At 41.0% G+C, this 18,281-nt stretch overlaps 1 protein-coding gene across 12 annotated transcripts in view; it reads left to right on the top strand.

Annotated features, from left to right (window-relative positions):
* The first annotated feature begins 16,130 nt into the window (after positions 1–16,130).
* FUT8 (fucosyltransferase 8) overlaps positions 16,131–18,281 on the top strand; it is a 311,102-nt gene continuing 308,951 nt past the window's right edge. For 3 of the 12 annotated variants that reach the window (XM_043556370.1, XM_043556380.1, XM_043556374.1), the window contains exon 1: positions 16,924–17,464. The gene's annotated coding sequence lies outside the window, so the exon portion shown is untranslated. Of the gene's footprint in view, positions 17,465–18,281 lie in introns of all 12 variants that reach the window. The other 9 variants (XM_043556377.1, XM_043556373.1, XM_043556379.1 and 6 more) reach the window with 7 other exon arrangements.

The raw sequence follows: 18,281 nt of genomic DNA on the forward strand, positions 1-18,281 counted from the left end.
ATTAATTAATTAATTAATTAATTTTGAGAGAGAGAGAGAGAGAGAGAGAGAGAGGAGCAGAGACAGAGGGAGAGAGAGAATCTCAAGCAGGCTCCATACTGTCAGTGCAGAGCCTGATGGGGAACATGATCCCATGACCTCGAGGTGATAAATGAGGCCATAACAAGAGTTGGATGCTCAACCCACGGAGCCACCCAGGTGCCCCTATTACAGCTGTTTTAATGTTTTTATCTACTAATTGTATCACATATCTGCTTCTGTTGATTGATTGATTTGTTTTCCTCATGATGGGTTGAATTTCCTGCTTCAATTTGCATGCCTGGTGAAAAAAAAAAGAAATATCAATAAAAATAGTAGATTCCAGGCATTATGAATTTCACATTGTTGGATGCTTGATTTTTTCCCTTCTTCCCTTCCTTCCTTCTGCCCTTCCTCCTTGTTTGTCTTCCTTTCTCCCTTTCTTCCTCCATTTCTTTCTTTCTTTCTGTCTGTCTTTCTGTATTTCCTTTAAATATTTTTGAGTTATGTTCTGGGACACAGTTAAGTTACTTGGAAACAGTTTGATCCTTTTGAGTCTCGTCTTTAAACTCTAAAAGATGCTGAGCAGCCTTTAGAACTAAGGGGTAATTTAGCCTACTAAAGAGGCAATACTTCTCTGATATTCAAGCCAATGCCCAATGTGATAGAAAGTTTTTCCATTTAGGCTGTTGGGAATGTGAACTATTTCTAGCCCCGTGTGAATGCTAGTAATTGCTCCTCTCAGGTATTTTACTGCTTGGCCTCAGGTAGTTTCCTTAAACATGTATGTTGATTAGCACTCAGCTAAAGACTCACGATGGGGAGCCCCTGCGGATCTTCAGAACTCTCTTTGTGTGTAGCTTTCTTCTCTCTGGTAATCTCTCCTACAAATTCTGGCTGTCTTAGCCGATCTGAGTTCTCACCTCTGTCTCTTCAACTCAGGAAAACTGCCAGGCTTTGTTGGGGTTCCCTTGCCTGTGCCATAGCCTAGACTCTCTCCAGGTGGTAAGCTGGGGTGATTGTAGGTTCACCTCATTTAATTCTCTTCTTTCAAAGATCACTGTCCTCTGCTGCATGTTGTCCAATATCTAAAAACTATTGTTAATATATTTTGTTTGGTTCTCATTTGTTTAAATAAAGGGTAAATCAGGTTTCTGTTATTCTATCATGGCCACAAGTGAAAGTCACAGTTTTGACCTTTAATTGGGGAATGGAGAGGTATATCAAACCAATTTTGTGTCAGAAAAATAAGCTAGAGTATGACCATGGCCCAGCCATTTATCCTCTTAGCTTTACTTTCCTTGCCTGTAAAGTGAAGAGGTTGGTCTATATGCTCATGAAGTTCTTCTCTGGTTCTTAAATTCTGTAATTATATAATTAAGCATAGGTTTACCTTTGCCGAGAAAATTGATGTATAGTCTTCAAAGTGATAGTTTAAAGATCCAGATCTATGGAACTTTCATTTTGCCATAATAAAGTAAATTTAGATGATTTCTTTTAATAGATGAAGAAGGAGTCTTAAGTTACAAGCTTAGGAAGGACAGTACAAATCCTGTGAAATAACCACAATTTGAAAAGAGGGAAATGTAGAGGAATATTCTTGTTTCATTATTGTTTACAGAGACTAGGTGTCATGAATTGGACATAGTAAGCGGCCAGTAAATATCTGTTGAATATCTCAGTGGCACTTGAAGCCATTTTCCTAACAGAGAAAAGTAATTTAGAAAGCTTCCACTATAGCAAAAGTTGGAAACAAACAAAAAAATCCATCCATATTGGGATTGGTTAGTGGTACATCCATGTAATGAAACATTATACAACAATAAAAATACTGAAGCAGAGTGGTATGCACTAATACGGAATGCTTTCAGAACTACGTTGTTAAATTAAAAAATGAGATCACTCTATAAATTTTTATACTCAGGTATTTTCTAATAAAAAAGACTTAAAAACGAGTTGAAAAAGCAATGTGTATAGTAGTATATTATTTTACATAATACATACTATGTATAAATAAAATCTGTTTTAGGGCTATATAATTATCTAGAAAGGTACAGAAATCGGCATCTCTGGTGCCTCAGCAAAGGAGGACGAGGGGACAGTGTGGAGGAGGGACTCACTTTCCCTGTAGGCCCTCTTATATATACCCTTTGGATTTTTTATCATGTGATATGTCATCTCATTTTAAACCTGCTGCTACTTGATACCTATCCATCTATATCTATCTATCTATCTATCTATCTATCTATCTATCTATCTATCTATTTATCTATCTATCCATCCGTCTATCTATCTAATATTTTTTTCTTTTTCAGTAAAGTAACCAAAATTCTCTAAAAAGTGTTAGCAGTCTGGGAAAATTTTCCCATTTCTAGATTACTTGTTTAAAGGAGCCAGATCACACCCACTTTTTTCTGCTATTACTCCAGGGCACCTCTATGGCTATAATTAATTTCCTATTCCTTATGAAAAGAATCATCATGGTAGATACCTAAGTGACTGGCATCTGGAGCATCATGCTTGTTTGAATATGGGTGTGTGAGAGAAAGAACAAGGCCATTTGTTTTCATGATCCTATATAGTATTTACGGCGTTTCATTAACTTTTGTTCTCTAACCCACCCTTCTTTCTGGCTTCCAGAGGCGCTACCAAGAAAACACAGGATGTAGGAGCTGAACAGTGAGGCTGTGTGATTCACAAGACATTAACTTGTAGCCAGCTTGCTCCTTTCCAGTGCCGCAGGTAATGTGTAAATATGTTTGGAAGAGTGCAATAACACCCAGAAAGTGGGGATGCTTCCTATTATGTTTTAGGAAGAGAATTACACGTCTGGCAAGCTATCTTAAAAGAATGACTTTTAGCCGTAACCTGTGTGTTCCTACGAGTGTCTGATGCACCTCATGTAAAATGCACCCAACTATTTCCTGGAGGATATTGGAAGATATTTGGAAACATATGTGCAAGTCCCAAAGTAAAAACCTAAGGCTGATGCAAGTCAGAAAAGGTGCTAGGGTTTGCTATTACACATGCCTAAGGCATTTTCTTCTGACTCAGTTATCTGCTTTAAAATTTCTGGCGCTGTTGCTGGTTTTGAATTCTTGAAATGCCAATATAGCAAGGAGATAGTTAGTGCCAGAAAGATGCCTCAAAAATCTAACTAGCCAATGAAAAAATATGAAGAATAACATTCCTGACTTCAGGAGGCTTATTTTTGTCATATGGGAGATATTATTGTGTAGAAATCATTGTAACACATGAATAATAGGAAGGAAAGCATTGCCATTGAAGGGGGAAAAGTTATTTTGATATAAATATACAATACATTTTGATACAAATACATAATATAACATATATATGGTATATATATGGTAGTGTTTTTGGTGGAAAAAAAATATATATGGCAGTGCTTTTGGCAGGAGGAGTCCTGCTTTCCTCTCCAATCTGAGACAAAGATCAAGAATTTAACAAAAGGGCGACACTACCAATAGTGCCAGATCTGCCAAATAAAAATGCAAGATGCTCAGTTAACTTTGAGTGTCAGATAAACAACAAGGAATTTTTTTAGCATAAATATGCCTTATGCAATATTTGGGACATACTCATACTAAAAAATAATTTGCTGTTTTTCTGAAACTCAAATTAAGTTGGACTTCCTCTATTTTATCTGCCAATCCTAGCTGCTCATTGAGGAGGAGTAGATGCATTTTATGTTGTCTTTCCCTCATCTCTTGGTTCCTCATGGTAAGATGAGTTGCTATTGACATGCTCCACACGAGTAGAATCCAACAAGGAGTGAGAATACAGTTGAATTCTTGCTATGCTGCAGAGGCAGAATGGAGGAACAGGCTACAGATGGACTTACCTCAAGAACAACTGTGAGACCAATCTCCTTCTCCCCCCACAAATAAACCACAGGCATGTATATGCCTTTACCACATAGGATGAAAGTTGAGCCTTTTAATTTGGATATTAAAGGAAAAGGTGACTCCTGAAGGCTTGAGGACTTGAAGAAATTCCATACTATAGAAATTCATGGAGGGAGTGAAGGTGGAGGTTTCATAAGCTGGGTCAGTGAATGCTGGATGTGAGCTGGGGTGCACCTGCTATGTGGAGTCAGACTGAGGGAGCTCCTGGTTTTATGCCACACTAGCTTCCAGAGATGGAGAACATGGAAGTGTGAAGATAAAGGTAGTGATTGGGATGAATAGATGGGTTTGTTAAATGAATTGTGGAGCGTCTTGGAGACCATGTTAAATATTTTGGGCTTAATCCACGAAGCAGTGTGGCTCTTCTGAAGCTTTCTGAGCAGGAAATGTCATGATCAGTCTTATGCCTTAGGAATATTAGTCTGGCAGCTTTTTTTTTTTTTTTTTTGGCAGTTCTTTATAGAGGGATTGTGAAGGGGGGAGAGAGTAGAGACAGGGTGATCAATTGAGAGGGGGTACAGTCAAGGTTACTGATAGCCCATATGGCATCTACATGTGAATTACAAAAGGTACCTCCCCTGGGGGGATGCAGACCAGGGCACTCATTTTGGCAAAAGACTGTGCCAAGGCACATGGTTTGGTGACTAAATCAGGGGCTAGATTTTAGCTAGCCACTATAATAGTTGGTTAACTTACACTAGTGCCTTAATGCCACAAAGATTTATTCCTTGCTCATGTCACAATCTGGTGCTTGTAGGGTGATTCTCCTGCTAGTGGACCCTCAGGGATACAGGTAACCTATCTCTATCTTATAATGAGACCATCTGATCTTCAAAATCACCAAGGAAGGAGAAGAAAGAACTGGAGGTTCTCACAGGGGCACTTATAACCAGATTAGGAAGTGACTTAATATCATTTCTGTCCACATCTTGTTGGCCAGAACATGGATCCAACTTGACTAGCAAGGAGGCTGGGAAATATAAAGGATGAGAGTAATTTGTGCTGCTCTGAGTCTAGAAAGCATTGGAAGATGACTCTAGCATTTGAAGAAGATTGTAAGGATATTATGGGAAATCTGATGCACTTTATTCAACTTTCATTTCAATTATAATAAAAAAAGTAATATCCTTTCTCTTGTGCAAGCCTTTTAATGAGCATCTGTATCTAGCAGGTTGGTTTTTCTAGAATTGTATAGGTGGGGCGTTATGAGTTATAAATGCAGAAGTTATCTCCAGACATCATTATATGGTTAATGCTACTCTGCCAGAGCATGACTGACTTAAAGCTAAAACTATTAAAAAATTATATATATATATACACACATACACACACGTATATATACGTATATAGATATATACATATATAGATATATATGTATCTACGTATATACACGTATATATCTATATACCTATATATATGTATATACGTATATAGATATATACGTATATAGATATCTATACATATATAGATATCTATACATATACGTATATACATATAAATATCTATATACATATAGATATCTATATACGTATATATCTATATATCTATATACGTATATATATGTGTGTGTGTGTGTGCGTATATATATATATATATTTTTTTTCCAAGTTAGTTTGTATCTGTAAAAACTTGTCTTCATCTGCATGTGATATTGGAATTTAGATTTGTTGTGAGGAGTGTAAAGTTTATCCCAGGTCCTTTGGTGGGCAAAGTGGCAAGTGGTAATTGGGAGACAATGAAGAAAGGATTAAAAACTCTCCTACTACAAAATCAAAATTATCTGCGTGCAATCCTGTTTACCAGAGCTCCAGTTAGCCTCTTTGTTACTAAGTTAAGCTCATAGAAGACAAAGGTACTCTTTGAATATTCAAATTTTGATTGCAGAGTCTCAGACAATCAAAATAGACCCCGACCAATCAGAATTTTGCCATATTGGTGAACATTGGCCCTGATATATAGCCAAGTACACTTTAGCTACAAGATCATGAGGAATCATATATAGTTTAAATAAATATTTCAGACTCATCCCTATGGTTTCCATGTGTCTTAGACTTTACAGGAAAATTCAGATTTATAAATAACAGATTTAATTGTTAGATTTAGTTTCACTCCATTTGGTGACTGAAATATGGTCACTACAGCCATATCTATCTGAGAGAAGTTAGTAAATGCATTCATTGTAAGTTGGAGGGGAGAACTAATCAAGCACATTTTGTTTTAGAGGCACACAGAATATTAAAAGTGAAAGGGCTGCATAGATTGTTTTATTAGGCCCTCATTCTTAAAATGAAAAATACTCCTATAAAAGAAAAGACAAAGTTAATTGGATTTCTTCTGTTATTTAGGAATATGGACATAAGTATGTATAAAATTTCTCAGGATACTGTAAAAATAGCTATTAAAAGGTATTACAACTTCCTTGGAAACCATTTGCAGGCTCTAACAATACGTTAGGACAAAAACTACTTTTTTTTAGTCAAATCCTTTCTGCTGAAATAGTCACATTCTCATTCATTTATTCATTCATTAATTCATTTAATGTTGTTTGAGCATCTCCCATAGGCCGAGCACTAATCTAGGCACTGGGGATACAATGCTGAATCCATTCTGGCTCAATGATCTTTTGTTAGGATTTTGATTTTTTGAAAACAAAACATTGAGCCTGTCAGAATGAACAGAATATTGGTTTGGGATCAGAAGACCTGAATTCTACATGTGATTATACTGAAGTATGAATTATATTAATGGTATCAAATAACTAGTCACCCAAGCCCTAAATCTCCTTCATCTTTAGTCATTTTTTTCACCTCGCAAGTTACCACATTCTTCACAATTTCTAAAATTTACTTCCTGCTGTCCATTTCATCTTCTGGTTGTTCTTGTTTAAATTATTTTCTCCAGGGCCATGCAACATGTGATTGCGTAGGTTATCTACTGCATGTGGCAGAGGACTTTGTTCCATTATCATAGGGCTTCACCTTTTTGCTGATTTTTTTTTAATGTTTATTTATTTTTGAGCCAGAGACAGAGCGTGAGTGGGGGAGGGGCAGAGAGAGGGAGACCCAGAATCGAAACAGGCTCCAGGCTGTGAGCTGTCAGCACAGAGCCCGACGCGGGGCTCGAACCCACGAACTGTGAGATCATGACCTGAGCCGAAGTCAAACGCTTAACTGACTGAGCCACCCAGGCACCCCCCCCCCCCCACCTTTTTGCTGATTTTAAAAGAAGCTATGAGTGTTGCATTTACATAACTCATGATTTCTTCCAAGCTCACTTTGTGACAACATAAGGGGAGGGCTGAGTTATTTCGTTGGTGAGAAGCTAGGTGGTCCATGTGGAGACAAACTCCAACAGAGTCCACCTGACTTCATAAAGAAAACATTTACTGGAAACAATGCATTGGAAAATTAGCAAAGACCAATGTGGAGGCTGAGATTGAGTTGAGTTGAATTGATAAGTACTGAGAAGAGAAGGACAGAGTGGTAAGATCCCTATGTGAATATTAGTGGGATGAGGAGAGTTATAGAAAACTGAAGGAGAAAGTGAGGGAAAAGAAAACAGCAGGATGTTAGGGATGTCAATTCCTGTGTCTACCCCTCCCCCCCCCACACTTCTGCTAAAGAGTTTGCCATGCTCAGGCACATAGCCCCTGCTGAAAGGGCAGCCATCACCACTTTGACACAGTAGTTTGGACCAGAATTAATACCTGACTGAAGGCCAAAGACCTATTATGTGACTTCGTAGAGAAAGACATGAAGACCCAACACGATTTCCCTCTGTGGAGAATGTGAATCAAGAAACTGAGAATTTGAAAGTTAAGATTGTGTCTTATACTATGAAAAAGATGCAGTTATAAGGGAACGAAAATCGTGAGCCTGCAGAAACCAAAAGGTAAAACAAAAAATGGAAGTCAGTTGGTACTGAGAGAAGAGCAGAAGAGCAGAAAATGACATGGGGACCGTGAGAGGGATGAAAACATGGATCAGCAGATCTCCAGTTGCCTCAGTGGTTCAGCCACAGGATAAGTTTTGGTTCATGTATTTTGAAATGAAAACAGTTCAAATCCCCTTTTCCCTGGAGTAACCAAGTTACTTGGTTCCTTGCACCTTAAAGAGCTCAAGTAAGTTGGATGGACTTTCAGCCATTTGACGGAAGTGCCCCCAAAGACAGGGAGTGTATTTTAAACTAAAAAATCTGAATTCATATTCAGCCTTGAATATGAATATGTTGGCTCCACTTGACCCAATGTACACGAGTTTACGAGTAGACTTGTAAACTGTGTCAGCGCCGTTTATAGGGTGTTGTTTTTAGAACCTTTACTCTTTGTTTTAAATACCAACACTTGTGTTGTAGAATGTACTGCAAAACTGAAATGACATTCAACCTTTGGCTCAGGAAATCTTGTCAATCACCTGTTTCTTTTTCTTCCTGAGATTCTGTTTTCATGTCCTTTTGACTTTGGATGTAGATCAGATAATAATAATAGTGTCCACAAAGCCTTGCTTTAGCTTAAGGTTTTTTGTAAAGCTATAAATGGCTAACATTTGTTGTGTGCTCTGTGCCAGGTACTGTTCTTAAGAGCCTTACATGTAATAACTCATTTTATAATCATAACAATCCCGATGAGGTAGATAATATTATCATTCCCATTTTACATGAATGAAAAAATGACACATAGTTTCAAAAAGTTTCCCAAGGTCTCATCGCTGTTAAGTGGCAGTGCTTGGATTCAAATACAGTTAGAATCTACTTTCTGAATCTACTCTATACTGCCTTGTCCTCATGGAAACTGGAAGATCCTGACTAACCGGAGGTTACCAGTGCTTGATCCCCCTGGCAGTTATATCGCAATGAAAATTAATTAACTCATTCAGCAAGTATGATACACAGTGGTCATCAAGACAGAGAGGCAGGGTCTCTGCCCTCAAGGGACCTTCTGGTGTTTCAGACTTTTGTCAGTTTGGTTAGAGTTAATCTTCCCCCTCCAAATCTAATTTTCTTTCTGGTAAACTCGTAAGATAGAGTTTTTGCCCCTGTAACGCAGAACCCTGGAACTTTGGTGATGTTAGCAAGACTCATTCTTATTGGAGCAAGTATTTATAACATATTGACAGTGGTAACTTTTTTTTTCTTGGCTGGAATTTTTCTCTCTGAATTTTTTTTTCTTTTGCACCTATTCCATCTTTCCTCAGTCTGTATCTCCCCCCATCTCCAACTCCTGGTCTGTATCTTTGTTTTTGGTTTAAACTTTTTAAATAGAGTAGTATGTACTTGTCTTTGTTACATTTCTTTCAAATATTTTTTGGATTAATTTCTCTTTTTGTGGAGCATTAAAGATCTAACTTAACATAATTTATCAAACTACTACGGTATTGTATCAGGATTAGTTTCCATGGCATGTAATAGAAAGATTTAGAAAACTATGGCTTAAAGAAGAGAGAAGCTTATTTATTTATATATTTATTTATTTATTCACATAGAAGAATTTTGGAGGTGAGCAGCCCAAGACTGCCATGGAGATTCTGCAAAGTTGTCAGGGAGCCAGGTCCTTCCTCACTATTATGCTCTCCCCAAGGTTTGGCTATCCTCCTCATGGTCCAAGATGGCTGAAAGGGCCCCCATCATCACATTATGGCCCGGGATGCAGAGAACAGGTAAGAAGCATATATTCCTTTCTTTTTATAGCTTTTTAAAATGGTTGTCTTTATTTATTTTAAGAGAGATAGAGAGCAAGCAGAGGAGGGACAGAGAAAGAAGGAGACAATCCCAAGCAGGCTCTGCACAGTCAATGTGGGGCTAGAACTCACAATGAGATCATGACTTGAGCTAAAATCGAGAGTTGGGCACTTAACCAAGTGAGTCACCCAGGTGCCCCAATTTTATTTTTTAAAATAGAAGTCCCACACAACATTTCTGCTTAGATCTCAACAGCCAGAATTTAGCCATGTGGCCACACCTATGCAATGGAGACTAGAAAATACTCGTTTTTAGCTAAGTGGCAATATGGCCATCTGAAAATTGGGGGTTGGCTCTTATGGAAGAATGAAAAAACAGAAAAATGGATATAATTGGAGTCTCTGCTACAGGTACATTATATATAGTTGATAAAAATTTATTGATTCATTTTTATAAACTTGATCATATTCTTAGAAGTAACACTCAAGTTGTTAATAAAGATAATGAATTTAAGGATTTTCCTTTTATTATTTTTTTTACTTTATGATAATATAATATCGCATCCCATTGCATTTATCACATCTAAAGTAAACCCACCTAAAATTAGTTTATGCAAGATAGGGAATATATTAGAAGAATACTGGGGGGAAACTTTGGAAGGGACAACCCAAAGCAGAAGGAAAGGCAGAGATTCTGCCAATGGTCAAGAAAACCTGGAGCTGAGAACTCCAGTATAACAAAGACACTTTCTTCATCTTCTCCTCTTCCCTCTGTCCATTGACTGTATTTTCTCAATTCAGAATGTGTTTCTCCATTTGGCCAAAAACAAAAACAAAAACAAACAAACACCACCACCCCCCTCAAAAACCAAAACATGTCTATGACATCTTCTAGATTATATATCTAGCTGAGACTTGTGATGACCTCTCTTACAAAGTCTAAAAATCTTGGAGGACTAGCTTCATTGGCCCATCTTGGGTCAAGTGTCCACTTCTTGACCAGTTAGTTGTGGCCAAGGGCCAGTCAGTAGTAACAAGGCTTTTCGTGCTGCCATAATATGGTAGATGTGTGGAAATGGGAGGAGCAGGTACTGGCTATACAATTGTATAGGCTACACTAGAATTATACATGCTGGAAAAACACAGGTCAGTGGTCTGAATTAAAAAGAAGAACAGGATCTATGATAATGTAAAAAAAAATTGATTTAGCTATGAATAAACACTATTTGATAGATCTGCAATATATGGAATGTTTATTAAGTGTCGGGCATTGTGCTGAGTGCTTTTTACATGTTGAGTCATTTATTCCTCACAACTCTATGAGCTAGAGATTATTATCCTCTTTTACAGATGGAAAATCTGAGCTCAGGGAGTTTAAGTAACTTGTCCAAGAACATATTGCTAGTAAGTAAACTACATTTGTTTTAACTTCAGCATTTTTAACTACCAGGGTAATATACTGACTGTCTCATTGCTTCTCTGTCTTCAGTTGGAAACTATGGTCATGTTTTCAAAAAAAAATTTTTTTTTAATGTTTATTATTTTTGAGAGAGAGAGAGAGAGAGAGAGAGAGAGAGAGGGGGGGGAGGGGGTAGCAGAGAGTGAGGGAAGGAGACACAGAATCTGAGGCAGGCTCCAGGCTCTGAGCTGTCAGCACAGAGCCTGATGCCGGGGCTTGAACTCACAAACTGTGAGATCATGACCTGAGTCAAAGTCAGATGCCTAACCAACTGAGCCAGGTATCCCAAGCAACTATGGTCATTTTTGATGAAACAATTATTAGTTATTTCCCCCCTCTTAGTTCTGCCTTAACAAAGCTATGTGAACTTGATGAATCTTGTAGTATATCTGGGTCTTAATCTCTTCATCTGTAAAAAGACTGGGTTGTATTACATTAATTTCCCCCCTTGTTAGTGCAGGTAATGTTTTATTTTTAAAGGCAAGAGTACGAGCTATGATATGAAAACAATTTTAATTCATCTAATATTTTTGAGTGCTTGAGTCATATCTGTGTTATGAACTGTGATGAAATTAAAGATATACACGATGTAATTTCTGCTTATGGTGTTACAGAGAAACAAAGAGAATTATTATTTTGCAGAATTAGAAGTCCAGAGAAGAGTAGCCTTCAGGAGTGATACAACCTGCAGCTCAAACATATCTTCAAGGGTTTTCCTCTTTGCCATCTTCAGTGTGTTGACTTCATTTTAAGGTTAATTCCTCTTGTGTTTGTGAGATTGCTGCCAGTGGCAATCTCTATTATGCGCTGACTCATTGTACCTGGTAAGCGAGAATCCTCTCCTCTAAGCAGGGACTAAAAATCCTTTCCTTCAGTCTGATTGGGCCAGTACACCCCAGGGCTATAATGGTTTTCAGGTATATTAGGATATACCTGAATTAGAATTAGAATTAGAATTAGAATTAGAATTAGAATTAGAATTAGAATTGTCTAAGACCTAGTATAACCTAGATTCCAGGTCACGCTGCAGTAAAAAACAACCCCAAATCTCAGTGGTTTTAAACAATAAAGGTATATTTTTTTACTCATGTATCCATCCTGACCTGATGAGGATGGAAGGTAGGGTGTTCCCATTGTCCCCTTTTAGGCACGTAGGCTGACACAGGCTCTATCATCTTCAATAATACTTGTTTTGAGACTGGGGAAGAGTAAACATTGTAAGAACTTATACTTGCAATTAAATTCTATAGCTGGAAGTGATACATACCACTTCTACTTACAACCCTCTATAGACTAGTGACTATAACTAGTCACATGGTTCAGCTCAACTGCAAGGGTAGAGTTGAGCAGTAGGGATGTATGTGTGAAAATGTAATCTTTTTATATGCAAGGAAAGAGGGTAAGCAAGTCTCTACCATACTAGGGAATTAATTTACTGATTGACAGGCTAATTCAATTGCCCTTGTATAGCTAGAGGTTGGATGGTTACCTAAAAAACAAACAAACATAACAAAAAACGAACTCAATGAGGAAGGAATAGGAGTGGATGTGAATAATTAAATTATATGATGCTTTATCTCAATGAAGAAGACAGAGATTTCAGCCATGGAGGAAAGTCATAGAAAGAGATAGTTTCATTAGTCTTTAAATCAATCACTTCATTTGCTCTTCTGATTGGAAAGATTGGATCTTCTCTTTAATGAGTGGGTGTAGACTGAATTTCTATTTAGGGAGTTGGTTCACAGTGACTTTGAAATGTTTACTGGATTTCAAAGTATAGACTGTTTTTCCATATCTTGTTTTGGTTGCTGGCAGTGGTGTGTCAAGCTGGCTAGATTTATAGTTTTAAAACAGGCAAAGAACCAAAATTTCTCTAGACCACCCCCTTTATTTTACAGATAAGAAAACTAAGGGCCAAATGGGTTAAATGATTATCTCAAGGTCTACCTTTTTGCATGTAATAAACAGTGTTGCCTTTTGAATGATCTCCTGCAAAATGGAATCCTCTAAGTAGATATATCTAGAGCAGTACTTAGAAAATAAGGACAATTAAAGATTATGAAGAAAGTTTCCATGACTGACATTCAGTTGTTTCACATTGGTCGAGATGGAAACATTTCTAAACGATCTGGTAAGTAGCTAATGCTGAGAACCTCTTTAACTCTTCTCTGTGACCTCATAGATTCCATTATAATAACAGGATCTACTTCAAGGGTTGATTTGAGAATTAAATGATGGAGGCAAGAGTTTATCATGGTACCTGACACTCAGCAATATTACACTTCGGCTATTATTTTTATTATAGTCATTAATAAAATGGTAGTAGTAAACTTGAAACTAGTTCCTGCATGAATGTTCACAACTTTGGAAATGTGATAATATTCAAGTTCATTAACTTTGATCTAGCTAATCTCTCAATAAAATGGCCACTCCTGTATTCACTTTAACTTTCATTTTCATCTTTTTCATTGTCTAATGGTTGACAACTTCTTGCCCCACCCGCAAGACCCCACAGCTCTGGTTGATGACTAAGAATTTGACGCAGGCTGCGTAAAAGAATGTAACAGACCGACAAGGTTCTATTAGTTCTTGGGATAATATGACATAAAGAATGTTCTGCACATTCTCTTGCTGAGCAGAACTTATCTGTTAAGTTTTCAGATAAGCAAAGATGGGTCTAAAAGCTAGTTTGTGAAGGAAGGTTGGAGGAAGTGGTGGAACACTTGTACTTGCTTAAGCAAATATCAGAAACTAGGAGTGACGAGAAGCAGAGGCAGGCAGCTGGGGTGAGAAGAGAGAGTGAGGGGCCTGAAGAGCAGCAGTGGGTGGTGGGGGTAGGGCAACTGGAGCTTGTGGAGAAAACATCCTTTGATAGAGATGTCTTCTGGTGGCTAGTAATGTTTAGAACCTTCTGGAGATACTTGCTCTCTCAGAAACTTAACCTAGCAAGAGAAAGGCAGAGTTTTAGTAATATTCCTCTCTGGAGAGAGTAAAAGAAATGTATTTTTTAAAAGCTGGAACTGTTGGGAATTTTTTTTTGGAAATTCATCATTGGCTTGGAACTCAGTGGGTAAAGGTTTGTTCCGAAAGTCAGTTGTATAACTGATACTTCAGTTCTGAGGTGGCAGTTCAATCCTGGGCACATCCTGGAAAGGGCTTTGTTAACAGTGTTTTGTCACAAGGTGAGAAGCACATTGCCTCATCACAACACAATCAGAGCTGCTAGATAGCTAGTTTCTGAGTATATTCTAGAGACACCCAAGTTATTTGGCCTTTTAATATGTAATATACTATCCTACCAAAGTGCACTAAATCTTGGACAAACATTCCTAGGAAACTTTTTATTAAAAAAAAATTTTTTTTAAATGTTTTTATTTATTTTTGAGACAGAGAGACAGAGCATGAGCAGAGGAGGGGCAGAGAGAGAGAGAGAGAGAGAGACACAGAATCCAAAGCAGGCTCCAGGCTCTGAGCTGTCAGCACAGAGCCTGACGTGGGGCTCGAACTCATAGACTGTGAGATCATGACCTGAGCTGAAGGCTGACGCTTAACCGACTGAGCCACCCAGGCACCCCTAGGAAATTGTTTTTTTTTTTTTTTTAAAAAGCAAAAGCAGGTAGAGAAGGTAAGTAATTTTTTTTTTAATTTTTAAAAGATTTTATTTTATCTTGTAAGTTTATTTATTTTTTGAGAGGGAGAGAGAAGGGCAGAGAGAGAGAATCCCAAGCAGGCTCTGTGCTGTGAATGTGGACTCTGAGGTGGGGCTTGAAACTCACAAACAGTGAAATCATAACCTGAGCCAAAATCCGGAGTTGGATGCTTAACAACTGAGCCACCCAGGTGCCCCCAAAGATTTTATTTTTAAGTAATCCCTGCACCCAAGGTGGGGCTCAAACTCACAACCCTGAGATCAAGGGTTACATGTTCCACTGACTGAGCCAGCCGGGTGCCCTGAGAAGATATGTATTTTAATTCCTACGTTTTTGGAAAGGAAAAATGAAGGCCAGATAAAAAACTGGATGTCTTGAGGCAAATGTAAAATAAAGCTTTGAAGTTGGAGATCTTAAAGCATTATATAAGGTAAGCTTTAAAGTTAAACATGCTTGGTAAAATATTTTTAAACATGCTGTTTAAACTAAGAAGTAAATATCCATCTCACCTCTGACTTCTAAAAAGTATCTAGAGTATGACTTATAAGACTTCAGCCTTTACCTCATCTTACTTTGGCATAAACCTAAAATTTCTGTTCATTTCCAACTACCAAAGCTTGTGGCCCTCCAAGCAGAATTCCGTTCTATTTGTAAGCTTGGTACAGAAACCTTTTTAGTGGAGGACAGCAACCATGCATTCAGTAAAAAATTGTTGAATATGGATATACAAGCTCTCTGAACTGGAACATAATTCTGATTACGCTAGTATATTGTTTTTGTGTGACTTTAGATAGGTCACTCTACTTTTCCCTTAGTTTTCTCTTCTTACAGGGAGATAACAGCCATAAAAACGACTGTAAACTACTTTGCTGAGAGCTTTTTCGTTAAAGGACTGACAATAAATATCAGAGTCACAAGGTCCAGCAAACCCAAGAAGCTGAGCTTATTGAGGGCAGGGAACTTTTTTTCTTCTTTGGAAATCAGTAGTTATCTTATTTGCTTTTTCTGTAATACAGTTCCTGGCCTATAAAAAGGTCTCAATAAACACTGTAAATTTATGAATGTTATTAGGCAGATTGCAGTCTTGGCAGACCAGTGCCTTGTAAATCTCTTTTCTGTGATCTTTTTCATACTCAGCATCTAAAACGCCGCTGCTATTTGTTCTGGGATAAGTACCTAAGCAAGGCACTTAAAAACACCCAAGTCTAGAGAAATAATTTTTCTGTCCTCAGGGCACCATCTCGCTTTCCACGGTACCGCGCTCTAGGCTTGGGATCTGGGTCCGGAGGCTACAGGGAAGAGTTGGGAACGGGAAGCTCATTCTTCGGCCGTCTGATTGGTCGGCTCGCACTCCACTCACATGGCTCGCGTCTTTGATTGGACCTCGTGGCACCCCTCCCTCGGCCCGCGACTACTTTGTGTGCCGGGGCTGCGCGCTTAGGTCCTCCGGCTCAGCTCACCGTCTGGGCCGGTCTGACCTAGCTCTTCGGCCCACTGCTCTGCATCGCGGGCGCCAGGAATTTCCCGAGTGCGTGCGGGTAGGAAGCATCCTAGGGAACCCCTCCTCCCCAAAGTTCTCTTTCCCGTTTTGAATAAACTTCCGCTTCAAAGGGGCTGTCGCAGCCGCGGGTCGGGAGAGAGGCTAGGCATCAAACTCAGGCCCTTGTGGGAGGTCTTTCTGTCGGGGCAGATGTAGAAACAGTTCTCACAAGATAAAACAGGGCTCCGCTAATTGCATGTGGGTGCGATGCCATTCTGTGGTCACGCCGCTAGCTGCAGCCGAACGGCCAGATCTGGGCTGCAGGGGCTGAGCAGCAGCGATCACCTCTAAAAAGTAGCAAGGAGCCTGCTTCAGTACTAGTGCTCCTTAGGGCCGCGGGCTGCACTGGCATGGGCCAGTCCTTCCCCCGGCTATCGAGAATATGGCATTCCCGGGAGATGGCGCTCCCGGGAGTGGGGAGTTCGGCTCGACTCGCCCCCAGCAGTCTCCGGCCTGCAGGCAGTAGAGGGCGGCCTGTGCTCGTGTAGGAGCCGGCGCCCTAGCGCAGTTGTTGCCCTGTTGGAAGTCTCCCGGTCCCTCTGTGGCCCGCGGCTCCCTGGCAGCGGATGCTGCAGCTACGCTATCCACGGCTCAGCTAAAAGGGGGCGGGAAGAAGCCGTGGCACATGCCAGGGTCGCCGTAGGTGGCAGCCGCCGGCGCATGCGCGCCCTCTCCCAGAAGCCTGTAACGCTGAGGGGCGCGCGCCCCCACCCGCGCGCGCACGCTTGCGCTAGCCAAGGCTTCCCCGCCTGCGCTCGTTGTCAGAGCCGCTCCGGCGCGTGCGCGCGTTATCTCCGGCAGACCCGAGTAGCCAGGTTCCCTAAGCTCCAGGCCCCCGCCCCACATCGCCCCCTCCCAGCCCCAGTCAACCCGTCCCCTTCCTCTCCTCGCGGAATGGGGCCGGCGCTGCTCGGGGTCGCGCGCCCGGGACCCGGCTCGCGCTCGGTCTCGCGCTGTCAGCGACTGCCCCGCTCGCGCCGCCTCGCGCTCTCGCTCAGTCAGTGGCGCCGAAGGCTCCGTTAAGCGGCGGCGGCGGTTCCTGTTTCCGTTTCTTCGTCTCCCTTCAGTCGGGAGTAGCATCCTCCACCCAGCCACCCCTCCCACTCCCCAACGGGGCAGCTGCAGCTGAGGGCTGTGGCGGCGGCGGTGGCGGCGGCAACTGGGGACGGCGGAGACCGCCTCTGCTCCCGCCTCGGGTAAGGGGGCGTTGGGAGCCGGGCCCCGCGCGCCTCGGGGTCTGGGGCTGGGCTAGCGCGGGATCCGAGGAGGCTCTGGGGATGTGACTGGGGCTGTCGCCGCTCTTTTCCCCCAGGCGTTCCCCGGGCCTGTTGCTGCAACTGCTGCTTACCCAGCGGCTCCCGGAAAAGTGGGGAGTAAGCCCCCGGGACGCTCCGGCGCGGCCCGGGCGCGAGCTGAGGGTGAGGGGCGCCTGCCTCCGCGGGTGTCCTCGGCGTCGCGCATCCTTGCTTCGGGCAGGGGCCGAAGCCGTGGAGAGGAGAAGGGATGATGGGGGCGGGGGTGGGAGGTGTCCCTCTTCTCTCCTCTCCACCTACCTGCCCTTTTGCCAGCAACTCGTTCCCTGTAGTCACGGACTGTGGGGAGGAGGATGCTTGTACGTTTCCGGCTTTCGTGAGGGGTTCTCTGGCCAGAAATCGGGGAGTGGACCCGTACAAAGATCCGCTCCCGGCGAGGGGCCAATGCCGGGGCAGTTAAAGGCGTGAGTGCCACTGCATCCCCCAATTGATGTGGAAATGATGAGCTGGCGGCTTTTGAGTATCTAAACTTATTTGGGAAGGTTAAATGAGCCCTTATTTATTAAAGAAGATTTGTCCTGCAAGAGTGAGTGGGTTGTCGGGTGCAGCACCTGTTCTTTTACTGTGGGGATTGCAATCTTCAGCCATACAGAACGTCAGAGACGCAGTGTAAGTTAAATGGCAGTGACTTGGTTAGGGTTTATCCCTGGTGAGCTCTTAGCGTTTTGCCGTATATTATTAGACTTTTGATTGAGGCCTT

The sequence above is a fragment of the Prionailurus bengalensis genome, chromosome B3 (assembly GCF_016509475.1).
Source record: "Prionailurus bengalensis isolate Pbe53 chromosome B3, Fcat_Pben_1.1_paternal_pri, whole genome shotgun sequence".
Lineage (NCBI taxonomy): Eukaryota > Metazoa > Chordata > Mammalia > Carnivora > Felidae > Prionailurus > Prionailurus bengalensis.